Raw genomic sequence first — 17,185 nt, forward strand, 5'->3', positions numbered from 1 at the left:
GCTGGATGACATCACCGACTCTACGGACATGAGTTTGAGTGAACTCCGGGAGTTGCTGATGGACAGGGAGGCCTGGCGTGCTGTGATTCATAGGGTCGCAAAGAGTCGGACACAACTGAGCGACTGAACTGAACTGAGGCTTTCCTAGAGCTCCAAATCACGCTTGGAATATTAAGATAAACGTTTTCATTTGTTTAGAACTTAACATCAAGGTTTTATTACAGATTATACAACACAGTTCTGCTCAATAGCTACAGAAAAGTAGAGGCAGATACAGATCTGCTCTAAATGCAAACCTTTAATTCATTTCTTTAGAGGAACACATCAGACATTTTCTGTTATTTGTATCTGTTGATTCTGACCTGATAGCTTCTCTGAGGTTTTTGAGGAGCTCAGTTCTCACCTAGTCTGGTGTTGGTACTTTTTTCAACTATGTTTTTGTATATTATTCTGTGCTTACATTTCCATACCAAGTATGCAAAATTTTCTTATGTGTTCTTTAATTTTACATTCATTATTTTGTACCAAATAATTTTTCCACTAAACATTATATATTTGAAATTTCCTTATGAGGATAGATTTATCTCTAGTTCATTCAATTTAACGGTACCATTAATTTATTTTTCAGTTCTAAAGAACTTATTTTTCCCAATATATTTTAAACTGAAATTAACCACAAAATTATTATCTCTTATGCATATCTGCAAGAGTTATTCTGAATCTTTAGTTCTTAAAGTTTAGTCTGAAGGCCCTGGGAGTACATGTGAGGTCAAATGTATTTTTACAATACTACTAAAGAATCCTTTGCCTTTTTCATTCTCATAAGTGAATTCACTGAATCATTATTTCCCAAATATCCAATGGGTAGTATAACAAAATTTTGCATGGTGATGAGACCTGTTTAAAGTGTAAGAGAGATTGATGCATCTTAGTGTAAGAGTAAAAACTGTTTATTGACGTGGCTACAGAATCTACATTGCAAGTAAACATTTTAAAACTAATATTTATTGAGTTCTGGTGTAGCATAAAGAATATCCATAATTACATAAAAAGATTAGTCAAATGTTCCTTCCTATTCAACCAAACAACATACTGAATCAACATGAACACAGACATAATATGAAGCTGTGTTCTATTAAGCCAGATAAAGAGACACAAGCAATGACACTCTTTCCACTAATTTCTCTATTTCAAAAATAATTTTTATTTAAATATGTTTTAATATGTAATGACTTTATTATGCTGTTTAAAAATATACCGATGAATAAACTTTTCCCAATTTTGAGAATTAAACTTTTAAATTTCTTTTTTTTTTTATATCTAAAAAAGAATTTTATTAAAAAAGCACAAATGCAAAGAAATGAACAGAGGAAAATTTATGCGTCGAACCTGGACTGGTCACTTATGATAATATACATGCTACAATTCCATTCTCTCCAATCATTCCACCTTCACCCTCTCCCACAGAGTCCCAAAGACTGTTCTAAATGCCTATGTCTCTTTTGCAGTCTCTTATACAGGGTTCAGGTTACCATTTTTCTAAATTCCATATATATGCGTTAATATACGGTATTGATGTTCTTCTTTCTGGCTTACTTCACTCTGTATAATTGGCTCCAATTTCATCCACCTCATTAAAACTGATTCAAATGCATTCTTTTTGATGGCTGAGAAATACTCCATTGTGTATATGTACCAAAGCTTTCTTATCCATTCATCTGCAGATGGACATCTAGGTTGCTTCCATGTCCTGGCTATTACATACAGTGCTGCAATGAACATTGGAGTACATGTGTCTCTTTCAATTCTGGTTTCCTCGGTGTGTATGCCCAGGAGTGCGATCGCTGGATCATATGGCAGTTCTATTTCCAGTTTTCTGAGGAATCTCCACACTGTTCTCCATAGTGGCTGTACTAGTTTGCATTCCCACCAACAGTGTAAGAGGGTTCCCTTCTCTCCACACCCTCTCCAGCACTTATTGCATGTAGACTTTTGGATAGCAGCCATTCTGACTGGTGTGAAATGGTATCTCATTGTGGTTTTGATTTGCATTTCTCTGATGATGAGGGATGTTGAGCATTTTTTCATGTGTTTGTTAGCCATCTTTATGTCTTCTTTGGAGAAATGTCTGTTTAGTTCTTTGGCCCATTTTTTGATTGGGTCACTTAGTTTTCTGGAATTAAGCTGCAGGAGCTGCTTGTATAATTTGGAGATTAATCCTTTATCAGTTGCTTCATTTGCTATTATTTTCTCCCGTTCTGAAGGCTGTCTTCTCACCTTGCTTAGAGTTTCCTTTGCTGTGCAGAAGCTTTTGATTTTAATTAGGTCCCATTTGTTTATTTTTGCTTTTATTTCCAATATTCTGGGAGGTGGGTCTGGGAGGATCCTGCTGTGATTTATGTCGGAGAGTGTTTTGCCTACGTTCTCCTCTAGGAGTTTTATAGTTTCTGGTCTTACATTTAGATCTTTAATCCATTTTGAGTTTATTTTGGTGTATGGTGTTAGGAAGTGTTCTAGTTTCATTCTTTTACAAGTGGCTGACCAGTTTTCCCAGCACCACTTGTTAAAGAGACTGTCTTTTCTCCATTTTATATTCTTGCCTCCTTTGTCGAAGATAAGGTGTCCATAGGAGCGTGGGTTTATCTCTGGGCTTTCTATTTTGTTCCATTGATCTATATTTCTGTCTTTATGCCAGTACCATACTGTCTTGATGACTGTGGCTTTGTAATAGAGCCTGAAGTCCGGCAGGTTAATTCCCCCAGTTCCATTCTTCTTCCTCAAGATTGCTTTGGCTATTCGAGGTTTTTTGTATTTCCATACAAATTGTGAGATTATTTGTTCTAGTTCTGTGAAAAATATTGTTGGTAGCTTGATAGGGATTGCATTGAATGTATAAATTACTTTGGGTAGTATACTCATTTTTACAATATTTATTCTTCCAATCCACGAACACGGTATATTTCTCCATCTATTCATGTCCTCTTTGATTACTTTCACTAGTGTTTTATAGTTTTCTATGTACAAGTCTTTTGTTTCCTTAGGTAGATATATTCCTAAGTATTTAATTGTTTTCATTGCAACAGTGAATGGAATAGTTTCCTTAATTTCTGTTTCTATTTTCTCATTATTAGTGTATAGGAATGCAAGGGATTTCTGTGTGTTGATTTTATATCCTGCAACTTTGCTGTAATCATTGATTAGCTCTAGTAGTTTTCTGGTAGAGTCTTTAGGGTTTTCTGTGTAGAGGATCATGTCATCAGCGAACAGTGAAAGCTTTACTTCTTCTTTTCCAATTTGTATTCCTTTTATGTCTTTTTCTGCTCTGATTGCTGTGGCCAAAACTTCCAGAACTATGTTGAATAGTAGTGGTGAGAGTGGGCACCCTTGTCTTGTTCCTGACTTTAGGGGAAATGCTTTCAGTTTTTCACCATTGAGGATAATGTTTGCTGTGGGTTTATCATATATAGCTTTTATTATGTTGAGGTATGTCCCTTCAATTCCCACTTTCTGGAGAGTTTTTATCAAAAATGGATGTTGAATTTTGTCGAAGGCTTTCTCTGCATCTATTGAGATAATCATATGATTTTTATTTTTCAGTTTGTTAATGTGGTGTATTACATTGATTGATTTGCGTATATTGAAGAATCCTTGCATTCCTGGGATAAAGCCCACTTGGTCATGATGTATGATCTTCTTAATGTGTTGTTGGATTCTGATTGCTAGAATTTTGTTAAGGATTTTTGCATCTATGTTCATCAGTGATATTGGCCTATAGTTTTCTTTTTTTGTGGGGTCTTTACCAGGTTTTGGGATTAGGGTGATGGTGGCCTCATAGAATGAGTTTGGAAGTTTCCCTTCCTCAGCTATTTTCTGGAAGAGTTTGAGTAGAATAGGTGTTAGCTCTTCTCTAAATTTTTGGTAGAATTCAGCTGTGAAGCCGTCTGGACCTGGGCTTTTGTTTGCTGGGAGATTTTTGATTACAGTTTCAATTTCCGTGCTTGTGATGGGTTTGTTCAGATTTTCTATTTCTTCCTGGTTCAGTTTTGGAAAGTTGTACTTTTCTAGGAATTTGTCCATTTCTTCCAGGTTATTCATTTTATTGCCATATAATTGCTGATAGTATTCTCTAATAATCCTTTGTATTTCTGTGTTGTCAGTTGTGATCTCTCCATTTTCATTTCTAATTTTCTTGATTTGGTTCTTCTCCCTTTGTTTCTTGATGAGTCTGGCTAGTGGTTTGTCAATTTTATTCACCTTCTCAAAGAACCAGCTTTTGGCTTTGTTGATTTTTGCTATGGTCTCTTTTGTTTCTTTTGCATTTATCTCTGCCCTAATTTTTATGATTTCTTTCCTTCTACTGACCCTGGGGTTCTTCATTTCTTCCTTTTCTAGTTGCTTTAGATGTAGAGTTAGGTTATTTAGTTGACTTTTTTCTTGTTTCTTGAGGTATGCCTGTATTGTTATGAACTTCCCCCTTAGCACTGCTTTTACAGTGTCCCAGAGGTTTTGGGTTGTTGTGTTTTCATTTTCATTCATTTCTATGCATATTTTGATGTCTCTTTTGATTTCTTCTATGATTAGTTCATTATTCAGCAGCGTGTTGTTCAGTCTCCATATGTTGGCACTTTTAACAGTTATTCTCCTGTAATTGAGATCTAATCTTACTGCATTGTGGTCAGAAAAGATGCTTGGAATGATTTCAATTTTTTTGAATTTACCAAGGCTAGATTTATGTCCCAGGATGTGATCTATCCTGGAAAAGGTTCCGTGTGCGCTTGAGAAAAAGGTGAAATTCATTGTTTTGGGGTGAAATGTCCTATAGATATCTATTAGGTCTAACTCTTCTATTATATCATTTAAAGATTGTGTTTCCTTGTTAATTTTCTGTTTAGTTGATCTATCCATAGATGTAAGTGGGGTGTTAAAATCTCCCACTATTATTGTGTTATTGTTAATTTCCCCTTTCATACTTGTTAGTAATTGTCTTACATATTGCGGTGCTCCTATGTTAGGTGCATAAATATTTATAATTGTTATATCTTCTTCTTGGATTGATCCTTTGATCATTATGTAGTTTCCTTCTTTGTCTCGTTTCACAGCCTTTGTTTTAAAGTCTATTTTATCTGATATGAGTATTGCTACTCCTGCTTTCTTTTGGTCTCTATTTGCATGGACTATCTTTTTCCAGCCCTTCACTTTCAGTCTGTATGCATCCCTCGTTTTGAGGTGGGTCTCTTGTAGACAACATATATGGGGGTTTTGTTTTTGTATCCATTCAGCCAGCCTTTGTCTTTTGGTTGGGGCATTCAACCCATTTACATTTAAGGTAATTATTGAAAAGTAGGATCCCGTAGCCATTTTCTTTATTGCTTTGGGTTCAAGTTTATACACTCTTTCTGTGATTCCTGTCTATAGAAGATCCTTTAGCATTTGTTGGAGAGCTGGTTTGGTGATGCTGAATTCCCTCAGCGTTTGCTTGTCTGTAAAGCTTTTGATTTCTCCTTCATATTTGAATGAGATCCTTGCTGGGTATAGTAATCTGGGCTGTAGGTTATTTTCTTTCATCACTTTAAGTATATCTTGCCACTCCCTTCTGGCCTGAAGAGTCTCTGTTGAAAGATCAGCTGTTATCCTTATGGGAATCCCCTTGGGTGTTATTTGCTGCTTTTCCCTTGCTGCTTTTAATATTTGTTCTTTGTGTTTGATCTTTGTTAATTTGATTAATATGTGTCTTGGAGTATTTCGCCTTGGGTTTATCCTGTTGGGGACTCTCTGGATTTCTTGGACTTGGGTGATTATTTCTTTCCCTATTTTAGGGAAGTTTTCAAATATTATTTCCTCAAGTATTCTCTCATGGTCTTTCTTTTTGTCTTCTTCTTCTGGGACTCCTATGATTCGAATGTTGGAGCGTTTAACATTGTCCCAGAGGTCTCTAATATTGTCCTCATTTCTTTTAACTCGTTTTTCTTTTTTCCTCTCTGTTTCATTTATTTCTACAATTCTATCTTCTAGTTCGCTTATCCTGTCTTCTGCCTCTGTTATTCTACTGTTTGTTCCCTCCAGAGTGTTTCTGATCTCATCTATTGCATTATTCATTGTATATTGACTCTTTTTTATTTCCTCTAAGTCCTTATTAAATCTTTCTTCCATCTTTTCAATCCTTTTCTCCAGGTTATTTATCTGTAACTCCATTTTACTTTCAAGATTTTGAATCATTTTCACCATCAAAATTCGAAATTCTTTATCAGGTAGATTCCCTATATCTTCTTCTTTTGTTTGTGTTGGTGGGCAATTATCTTGTTCCTTTACTTGCTGGGTATTTCTCTGCCTCTTCATCTTGCTTATATTGCTTTGCCACCTGTCCAACCCCACACACAGCGAAGAAACTACATAATAAAGAGAACTCCACAAACTGCAAGAAGAGGGAAAGGACACCCTAAACTTTTAAATTTCTATAGGAATAGAGTACACATTCCCTATGAACGTATATATATGTATATATATACATATATTCTACAAAACAAAATTTTTAGAGGTCTTCAAATAATGTTTTAGAGTTTAAAGTCATCCTGAGGCCATAAAAGTTTGAAAACTATTTCTATAAGGGTCTACACCTAACATTAAAAATAACAAGGTGTAGGATATATAGCAATTTTAGCACATACTGAAAGTTATTCTTCAGTCCTGTTGTACCAAATACAATGCCACAAGTGGTTTGCAAGGATCCTTATTTTTCAATATCTCTAGTAACATTTTAAATGATTTTCGATATGACGGGTGTGAAATGATAACCAATTGTGTCACTTTTTATCCCCTGCTTATGACAAAGGGCATATTGCTTTTTAAACCAGATTATAAAGCATGTTCCAGCTCATAATGGTTCAGTTAGCTAAATGAACATCCTGGACTTGCTTTTCAAAGAGTACAAGTTTCATTCCTTACCATTTTCATATACTAGAACTCATCAAAATGTCTCCACAATGTGCCCTAACAAAGAATTTTGGATAAAAAAGGAAGATAGCCTTGTGGACATGCTTCACCCTGACTGAATTATGTGTAGCTCTGTTTTCTTAAATAGCCTAGATAATGTAAGATTAGTTGCATGTCCTCACTGAAGTGATGTTTTTGGCTTCTCTATGTCAATGAAGTAGGTCATACCACATTACTATTGAAAGTAATATGGTGAGACGAAATAGTACAGGCTGCAGAGATAGGAAATTCGCTTCTTTCATTTCTTAATTTTTGAAAGAAATATCAAGAAAAAATAAATCATTTTATAATTTGAAGTTGTTAAAATCAGTTGACTACATTTTAATTAGAAGAAATTAAACATTTCAAGAGAAAAATGTAAGTTGAGGTCAAACTAAACTGTTTAAAGGAAAACTACAAGCATTTAGAAATGAGAAGAGAATTTGCAACCAATTAAAAAATAATAAAAGCTAGATATTTTTGAAGATTCTAAGCATAAAACAAAAAATAAAAAAAATATATAAAAGAAAGGTAGAATTTAATATCACAAAAATAATGAATTATGATCAGAAGAATAAGTAAGATTCGTGGAAAAAATTAAAAGATAAAAGATAAAATAGTGGTTAAGATTTAAAACTTTTAAAAATCATAGTAAAATATAAAAGATGGTTGATATTAAAATGTAAAAACATATCATTTTAAAAACCAAATATTTTAAAGTCAAAAAATTAAAAAATGTCATTATCAAAATCTTCTCTTATTACAGATGAATGATAGATTATGGTTAGGTAGCTGGACAGACAGACATATATAATTATATATGCAGAGCCTAACTATTAAGATGATTATTTTCACATTAAAATTACAAATTAAAGTCAAAGAAATTTCTAGTTTAGGTCTATCCTCCTCCTAGGCAGCAGTTGAGAAAGGGAATTTTCTACTTAAACCTTCAATTAATGCCCCTCTGTTAATTCCAGCTCACATTCTAGGTCATGAGAACTGATTATACTCCTCTGTTCAGTTCCAGATACTATGGTGCTCAGGTTTCCTAGAATAAACTACCTCTTAGTACAAATTTCAGTTCAGTTCAGTCTCTCAGTTGTGTCCGACTCTTTGTGACCCCATGGACTGCAGCATACCAGGCCTCCCTGTCCATCATCAGCTCCCAGAATTTCCTCAAACTCACGTCCATTGAGTCGGTAATGCCATCCAATCATATAATACTCTGTCGTCCCCTTCTCCTCCCACCTTCAATCTTTCCCAGCATCAGGATCTTTTCAAATGAGTCAGTTCTTTGCATCAGGTGGCCAAAGTGCCAGGTAGCTAAACCCAATTATGCTTCTTATAATCTGAAGTTATTTAGAAATAGTAGAAATAGCACCAGTAATAATAAGCTGAGGACACTGGCAATGTAAGAAATTTACTCTCTATTCTGTTCACTGCACTTCTCCCTTTACCCATTCCTCAGACATTTGGAAATCTTGGTAGAAATAAACTCTCAAATTCAAAGCCACTTCCAAAGGTCAGCATCTGTGTTATTTCTTCTATGGCAGGAACTCCGTCTTACGTACCAATCATAGTCACATGCGAGAGACCATGTTGCTACAAATTCAGTACAATAACTGCAAATTGTCTGTTTTTATTTTAGTTCAACCAGTGATCTGCTTACATGTTAAAAATGAATTTAATGTCTACTCACACAGTAGTATAGTTTACATGGAACTCCAGTCCACAAACATTATAAATATAATAGTAAAATTACTTAAAGTGCTGAAAACTATAAAAAGTCTACATAACAACACCTAAAATTGTGTTATGAAAAATAATTCCATATGAAAAGATGCTCCTCATCATATGGCAACAGGGAAATGCAAATTAAAACAAAAATGAGATACCACTTCAGTTCAGTTCAGTCTCTAAGTTATGTCCGACTCTTTGTGACCCCATAGACTACAACATGCCAGGCTTCCCTGTCCATTAAAACTCCCAGAGCTTGCTCAAACTCATGTCCATTGAGTCAGTGATGCCATCCAACCATCTCATCTTCTGTAATCCCCTTCTCCTGACTTCACTCTTTGGTAACTTGATCTCTCGTTCCTTTGCCTTTTCTAAATCCAGCTTGAATATCTGGAAGTTCTCAGTTCATGTTCTGTTGAAGCCTGGCTTGGAGAATTTTGAGCATTACTTTGCTAGCATGTGAGTGCAACTGTATAGTAGTTTGAGCATTCTTTGGCATTGTCTCTCTTTGGGATTGGGATGAAAATTGACCTTTTCCAATCCTGTAGCCACTGCTGAGTTTTCCAAATTTGCTGACATATTGAGTGCAACACTTTCACAACATCATCTTTTAGGATTTGAAATTGCTCAACTGGAATTCCATCACCTCCACTATCTTTGTTCACAGTGATACTTCCTAAGGCCCACTTGACTTTGCACTCCAGAATGTCTGGCTCTAGATGAGTATCACACCATCAGGTACACATCTACTAAAATGGCAAATCCAGAATACTGACAATGCCAAATGCTGGTAAGGATGAGAAACAAAAAAAAATCATACATTGCAGGTGGGAATTCAAAATGGTATAGCCACTTCAGAAGACAATTTGACCATTTCTTACAAAACCAAACATACTTTTACTATATGATTCAGCAGTTGTGTTCCAAAGGAGCTGAAAACTTATATCCACACAAAAACTTGCATGCAGATGCTTATAGCCACTTTATTCATACATGCCAAAATTTAGAAGCAAGCAAGATGTCCTTCAGTAGGTGAATGGATAGATAAACCCATCCAGATTATGGAATATTGCTTAATGCTAAAAAGAAATGAGCCATCAAGCCTCGAAAAGACAAAGAAGAAACTTAAATGCATATTATTAAGTCAAAGAAGTCAATCTGAGAATTTTAAATACTGTGGGATCCTAACCCTATAACATTCTAGACAAGACAAAACTATAGAGACAATGGAAAAGTCAGTGGTCACCAGGAATAGTGGGCAACATAGATGAGTAGGCAGAGCGTAGAATTTTAAGGTAGTAAAAATACTCTGTATGATATTATAATGATGGGTCCATGTCGCTATACATTTGTCTAAACCCAATGAATGCACAACACCAAGAATGTCCTAATGTAAACTAAGGACTTTGGGTGATTATGATATGTCATTGTGGTTCATTTTTGTTTTAAAAAATATAACACTGATGAATGATGTTGATCATGGCGAAAGCTATGCATGTATGGGAGATGGGGATATATGGAAATCTCTGTACTCTCCTGTCAATTTTATTGTAAACCTAAAACTTCTCTTAAAAATGTAGGCCCCTGACAGACGGGAATTCTTTCCTGGCGTCGCGGGAGGGCTCTGGCATCTTGCGTGGAGGCGCGCCGTTGTCTGCAGGTGGCCTTGGAACCACCTTGGGAATCCAACCAGGGCTGCGGAGAGGGTAGAACCCGTGTCTCAGGCCGTGGAGGAGCAGGACAGCGGGTACTGAAAAGGGGCTGAGGCAGCTCGGGACATCAAGGCACCTGAGCCCAGCGGTGCAGCCGCCTAGGCGGCCGAAGAGCACTAACCCCTACGCGCGCTCGCAGGAGAATTGGCGGCGGTGGAACAAGACGGTCCTCACATGTGTGGTCGCAGCGGCGGTGGGCATGCTGGGGGCGTCCTGCGCCGCCGTGCCCCTTTACTGGCTCTACTGCCAGACTACTGAACTTGGAGGATCAGCAGTATCAGGTCATGCGTCAGACCAGATTGAAAACATGGTACCTGTTAAGGATCGCATCATTAAAGTCACGTTTAATGCAGATGTGCATGCAAGTCTCCAGTGGAACTTTAGACCTCAGCAAACAGAAATATATGTAGTGCCAGGAGAGACAGCACTGGCGTTTCATAGAACTAAGAATCCTACTGACAAACCAGGACCGGAATTTCTACATACAATGTTGTACCAATTGAAGCTGGACAATATTTCAATAAAATACAGTGCTTCTGCTTTGAAGAACAAAGGCTTAATCCACAAGAGGAAGTAGATATGCCAGTATTTTTCTACATTGATGGTGAATTTGCTGAAGATTCAAGAATGGTGAATGTTGATCTCATCACTCTTTTTTACACTTCTTTTGAAGCAAAGGAGGTGCATAAGTTGCCAACCCCAGGCTATAATTCAAATCACCAAGTCCTGCTTCAAATTTGTGATTTTTGAAAAATCATGTACCTTGTCTTCTCAGAGGAGTATTTACAATAATGTGAAGCCTTCTGTTTTAAATGTTATGTACTGATGGTTCTTTTCTTCCCAACTCATTTATCCTACTTAGAATGTATGACTGTTCAAAACCATGTATGTTGGCAGAAACTTGATGGTTCAGCTCCCCTTTTAGAATATCAGCACTTCATATTTGTAGCAATGAAATTTTATTATTATTTCTCAAATATTTCATTATGAACAGTCACTATTTTAAAAGCTCGAAATGAAAGAGGAATCACTGAGTCCTAACAGCTTGCCCAAAGACTACATTTTGATTTCAAATCTGACTATATTTTCCCTTTAAGATCTAGGGCTATTTTACATACGGAGTACTAAATAAGTACTTTGAAATTCTGGTATCATGAAATTTAAATAAAATGCATTAAGTATATCTAGTAGGCTTCCAGCATTTCTTGTGATAATTCCAAGTCCTCAGATTTTAAATTGTAAGTGGGATTGTGAAGATTTACTAACATCAGAAGTTCTTCTGGAAAAAAAAAGTTATTAAACTGTTTTAATAGTAATTCATTTGTCATTATAATTTATGACAAAGGAAAGTACAAGTTATTCTGAATGTTTTCCAATAAACTTTCTTCCAAAAAAGACCATTTAGTGTCATAAAGAATTGTATTTAAAGGCAACAAATGTAGAATCCAGTGACCTCTTGAAGGTACCTGAAATACAGTTGCACTACAATCATCAAAGCTTTCACAACTCATAATTCTAAATAAGAGTGTTATTTATAAAGAAGTGCAAATTGACTTACATTCAACTTTAGTTAAATAAATGCACTCAAGTATTCTTCCTGGATTAAAAAAAATGTAATGATACATATACATATAGTTCAAAATACAATATAAAATAATTACAGCTTGTTGCTACAAAAAAAGGCAAAAACAATATATGAATTAATTTAGCATTCAATAATACATAAAAATTAGTCACAATCATTGCATCAAATCATCTATATACATCAAATTGTAGATGGTACTTCATGATTTTTAGGCTACTCAAATTTCAATTTACTAGAATTAAAATAATTCTGCAATTAGGTCATAGATATCCCATTTGCATTCCCTTGTCAAATTTTTCTCCTTCTTTTCCTGTGGGTCTTCAGTTGCGTTCTGCCCTTGGAGAAGCACCCCACAAGGCAGAAGATGAGGATTTAACTGATTAAACCCTGTCAAAGATTAAGAGTCTCTGTATGTTCCAATTATGTCAAAATCCACTGGATCTAAGAGCTAAAAATAATACTAAGTCTCTTCTTGTCACTTGGGTTTTCCAATATTAGCACAAAGAGACTTTAAAAAACAATCATTTGTGTTAGTAACTTGCTACTGTTTTATATATACATGTGTGTATACACACATGTGTGTGTATGGACACATAAAATAAACCTTTATATATACATACACACAAAATAAGCCTTATCCTGGATAAGAGGAAGAGAGACCACCAAAATGTTATTTTGGGTCTTCAAAAAATTGCTTAGAAATATAATAGGTAATGTAAATGTACAAAAAATGCATAATGTTTTTAAATGAACACAAGAATGTTGACTTAATGTGTTAACAAATTTGTTTTAAAACTAACTGCAATAGGATTGATGGACTATATCTGAGGGAATTGTAAGAACTATTCTAAATCTAGAGCTATGTTCCAAGAAGATGAAATTAGCTCACCCATTTATTTCGCTTGCCTTAAAAAAACTTACTGAAATATCCAAAGAAATTATTTTTAAAAAATTAAAGAAAACCCATAGTACTAATGAAAGATATAAATGACACCATTGATACACCGAAGCACCAAGGAATTTCTAGAACAGATACACAAGAAGAGATCAAATTGATGGTATAAAACAATCATTGCTGGGCACCCAACATATGGCTTCCTAAGCAAAAACGATCTCCATGGGAAATAAATAGAAATATTCAATAATTTTCAAGCTCAGAAATGTTGGAGCTGAGGTACCGGAGCCATGGATGGTAAGTGTAAATAACTGAAGGACTTGCAAAATCCTAATAATGTCCAAAATGAATACTGAGACATTTTTCTTAACATAAGTGGTAGGGTCCTGAAACTGTCAAGATAAAAAGGGAATAATATCCTACTTAGATTTGTGCAGGCTCAAGAAATAAAGAGAAAAGTACATCTTTCACAGTATAATAGTTAACTTTCCATGTCACCATGATATTTGCATCCATAATTTTCATTGGCACCTAGATAGCATATTAAAAACAGAGACATTACTTTGTCAACAAAGGTCCGTCTAGTCAAGGCTATGGTTTTTCCCGTGGTCATGTATGGATGTGAGAGTTGGACTGTGAAGAAAGCTGATCGCCGAAGAATTGATGCTTTTGAACTGTGGTGCTGGAGAAGACTCTTGAGAGTCTCTTGGACTGCAAGATCCAACCAGTCCATTCTAAAGGAGATCAGTCCTGGGTGTTCATTGGAAGGACTGATGCTAAAGCTGAAACTCCAATACTTTGGCCACCTCATGCGACGAGTTGACTCACTGGAAAAGTCTCTGATGCTGGGAGTGATTGGGGGCCAGAGGAGAAGGGGACAACAGAGAATGAGATGGCTGGATGGCATCACCGACTCTATGGACATGAGTTTGAGTGAACTCTGGGAGTTGGTGATGGACAGGGAGGCCTGGCCGTGCTGTGATTCATGGGGTTGCAAAGAGTCAGACACGACTGAGCAACTGAACTGAACTGAACTGAAGGGTAGATTACCAAATTCTCATGATAAAAAATTTGTAACTACACATAGTGACAAATATTGACTATACTTATTATGGTAAACATTATGTAATACATGTGAAAATTGAATCATTATGTTGTACACCTGAAACTAATATAATGTTATATGTCAATTATATCTCAATAAAAACTGCAGAGAGAACTCACTCTATTTATTTATATGTGTCAATACAAACTTTAAATTAATTAAGTGCAAACAAAATTGTTCTAACTTTTAAAGTATAGGCTTAAAAAATCTAACTATATTGTCAATGAGATTTAAGAGAATGTGACATCAATTAAATTGTGTTATTTTGTTCTTTAAAAAAGGAGGCTGATAGAAAGGAACACAATTGTCTAATCATGAGGTAAAGAGTATGCTTAGTTTTGTAAGAACTCACAAACCGTTTTCTAAAGTAACTGTAACCTTTTGTATTCCTACCAGCGATGAATGAGAGCTCTTGCTTCACATCCTTTCCAGCATTTGGTGCTGTCACTGTTTTCAACTCTAGCCCTTTTAATAGGTGTGTACTGGTTTCTCCAGTGTTCTTGCCTGGAGAATCCCAGGGATGGTGGAGCCTGGTGGGCTTCTGTCTGTGGGGTCGCACAGAGTTGGACATGACTGAAGTGACTTAGCAGCAGCACTGGTTTCTCATTGCTGTTTTGATTTTCTAGTGATATATGATGTGAAGTATCTTTACATATACTTATGTGCTTTTTGTATATTTTCTGGTGAATTGTCTGTTTTGATCATCGCTCATTTTTTAACTTGTTTTTTTTATTGTTTAGTTTTTAAGAGTTGTATGTTTATTTTGGATACCATTTTTTAAATCAGGTAATTGTTTTTACAATACTATCTCCTCATCTGTGGCTTGTCATTCTCATAAATAGAGCATAAGTTTTTAATTTACCCAAATAAATTTAAAACTTATTTCAAAAAAACATGTGTTTATACAAATTTCTTCATAATTGATAAACTTGGAAGCAACAAAGATGTTCTTTAATAAATGAATAGCATAAAAAAACCCTGTAGAACTTCCATAAAAGAGTATTACTCAGCAATAAAAAAGACAAAGGATATTTCATTACAAAAAGACATATAGGAATCTCAAAAACATATTGCTAAGTGAAAAAAGTCAATCTGAAAGACTACACCATATTTCAAACAAAGTATCCTGAAAAAAGCAAAACTATGGAGAAAGATGAATGATCAGTGGGTTGCCAGGGGCTCAAGATTAGTGGTGGGAGGGATGAAAAGGAGGGACAAAGAGGAGGAACATAGGAGGTTTTAGGAGAGTGAAACTATTCTGATATAATAGTGGTGGATATACATCATTATGCATTTGTTAAAATCCACAGAATGTGCAAGACAAAGAGGAAAGTTTACATTAGGGTAAACTAATGTGGACTTTAGTTAATAATAAAGTATTTATATTGGTACATCAATTATAACAAATGTATCACAACAATACAGACAGCAAATACAGGAGGAAATGGCAATCTGTCCAGTATTCTTGCCTGGAAAATCCCGTGGACAGGGGAGCCTAGTGGTCTATGGCCCATGGAGTTGCAGAGTCAGATATGACTTAGTGACTGAACAGCGACAGCAAACACAGATGGAAACAACAGGAGACACCGTGGAGGGGAGGGCCTATATAGATACTCCTGGCACTTTCCAAAGGACCTTCCTGTAAACCTAAAACTTCTCTGAAAATAGAAAACATTAATTTCGAAAATATGTAGTCTGTCCTATAATAAGAACAAAAGTAGCGTTTTTTTAAAAAAATTAACACAAATTGTTAATAGAATTGTTGTTCAGTAGCCCAGTCATGTCTGACTTTCTGTGACCCCATGGACTGCAGCACGCCAGGCCTCCCTGTCCCTCACCATCTCCCAAAGTTTGCCCACGCTCATGTCTATTGCATCAGTGATGCCATGCAGCCGTCTCATCCTTTGATGCCCTCTCCTCCTTCTGCCCTCAATCTTCCCATCATCAAGGACTTTTCCAGTGAGTCAACTGTTTGCATCAGGTTTAGCTTCAGCTTCAGCATCAGTGCTTCCAATGAGTATTCAGGGTTGCTTTCACTTAAGATTCACTGATTTCATCTCCTTGCTGTCCAAAGGACTCTCAGGAGTCTTCTTTAACACCACTGTTCGAAGGCATCAATTAGACTGGATTAGAATACACCCAACATAAAATCAAAATGTTATTTAGGAGGTGAACTCATATGGTTAAGAGCAACAGGAAAAAGAAATTTAAAAAAAACCATAATATTTCTATTGAAGTATAATTTACATAGTTTAACATTCACCCATTTAAATGAATAGTTCAGTGATTTTTTAATAAATTTATAGAGTTGTATAATAGCTACCACAATTTAATTTTTTAAATATTTCTATGTAGCCCAAAAATACCCTCATGACACTTTGTAGTTAATCTCAGTTTCCAGTCTTGGCCCAAAGCAATCACTGATGTGTTTTCTGTCTCTATTTGAATATTGAATGATGGAGTCATTCAATATGCAACCTTTTCTGTCTGTCTGTTTCATTCAATATAATGTCTTTGAGCTTCATTCATGTTACTGCATATGTCAGCAATTTGTTCCTACCGATTTCTGTGTAGTATTCTGTTATATATATATATACACACACACACACTTCATTTTGTTTATCCATTTCATAGTTGATGGATTTTGGATTTTTCACTTTAGCACTGTTATGAATAATGATGGCATGAATATTCACAAACAGTTCTTTTTGTAAACATTTATGTTTTAGTTCTTTGAATAGATACTTAGAAGTGTAATTGCTGAATTTTATGTTAAATATACATTTAACTTTCTAAGAAACTACCAAACTATCTTCTAAAGTAGCTTAAACATTTCACTTTTCTACCAGAATAATATAAAGTTTCCATTATATATGGAAAGTTTCCCCCATATCTTTGCCTTCATTTGTTATTATTAGTCTTTTGGTTTATATTCTTTCTAGTTGGTATATAATAACATCACATTGCAGTTAGAAATGGAAAACTTGATAGAAAAATATGAAAAGAAAAAAAATAAAGAGATGCAAAAATAGGTGACAAGATTTTCAGAAAAGTAAATTGAATGCAGTGAAGAAAGAATAACAAAGATGTGTTTCAGTGAAAAATATTTTATAAAAATATATACCCAGATGTGCTTTTGGTGACCTTTACAAACTCCAGTGAAAAATTTTAAAAAAATTCAT

The 17,185-nt window shown here is 35.2% G+C and overlaps 1 pseudogene; it reads left to right on the top strand.

The window, feature by feature from the left end:
• LOC129553089 (cytochrome c oxidase assembly protein COX11, mitochondrial pseudogene) overlaps positions 1–11,168 on the top strand; it is a 114,826-nt pseudogene extending 103,658 nt beyond the window's left edge.
• Positions 11,169–17,185: the final 6,017 nt, after the last annotated feature.

The sequence above is a fragment of the Moschus berezovskii genome, chromosome 18 (assembly GCF_049115385.1).
Source record: "Moschus berezovskii isolate FMDL1 chromosome 18, NW_MosBer_1.0, whole genome shotgun sequence".
Lineage (NCBI taxonomy): Eukaryota > Metazoa > Chordata > Mammalia > Artiodactyla > Moschidae > Moschus > Moschus berezovskii.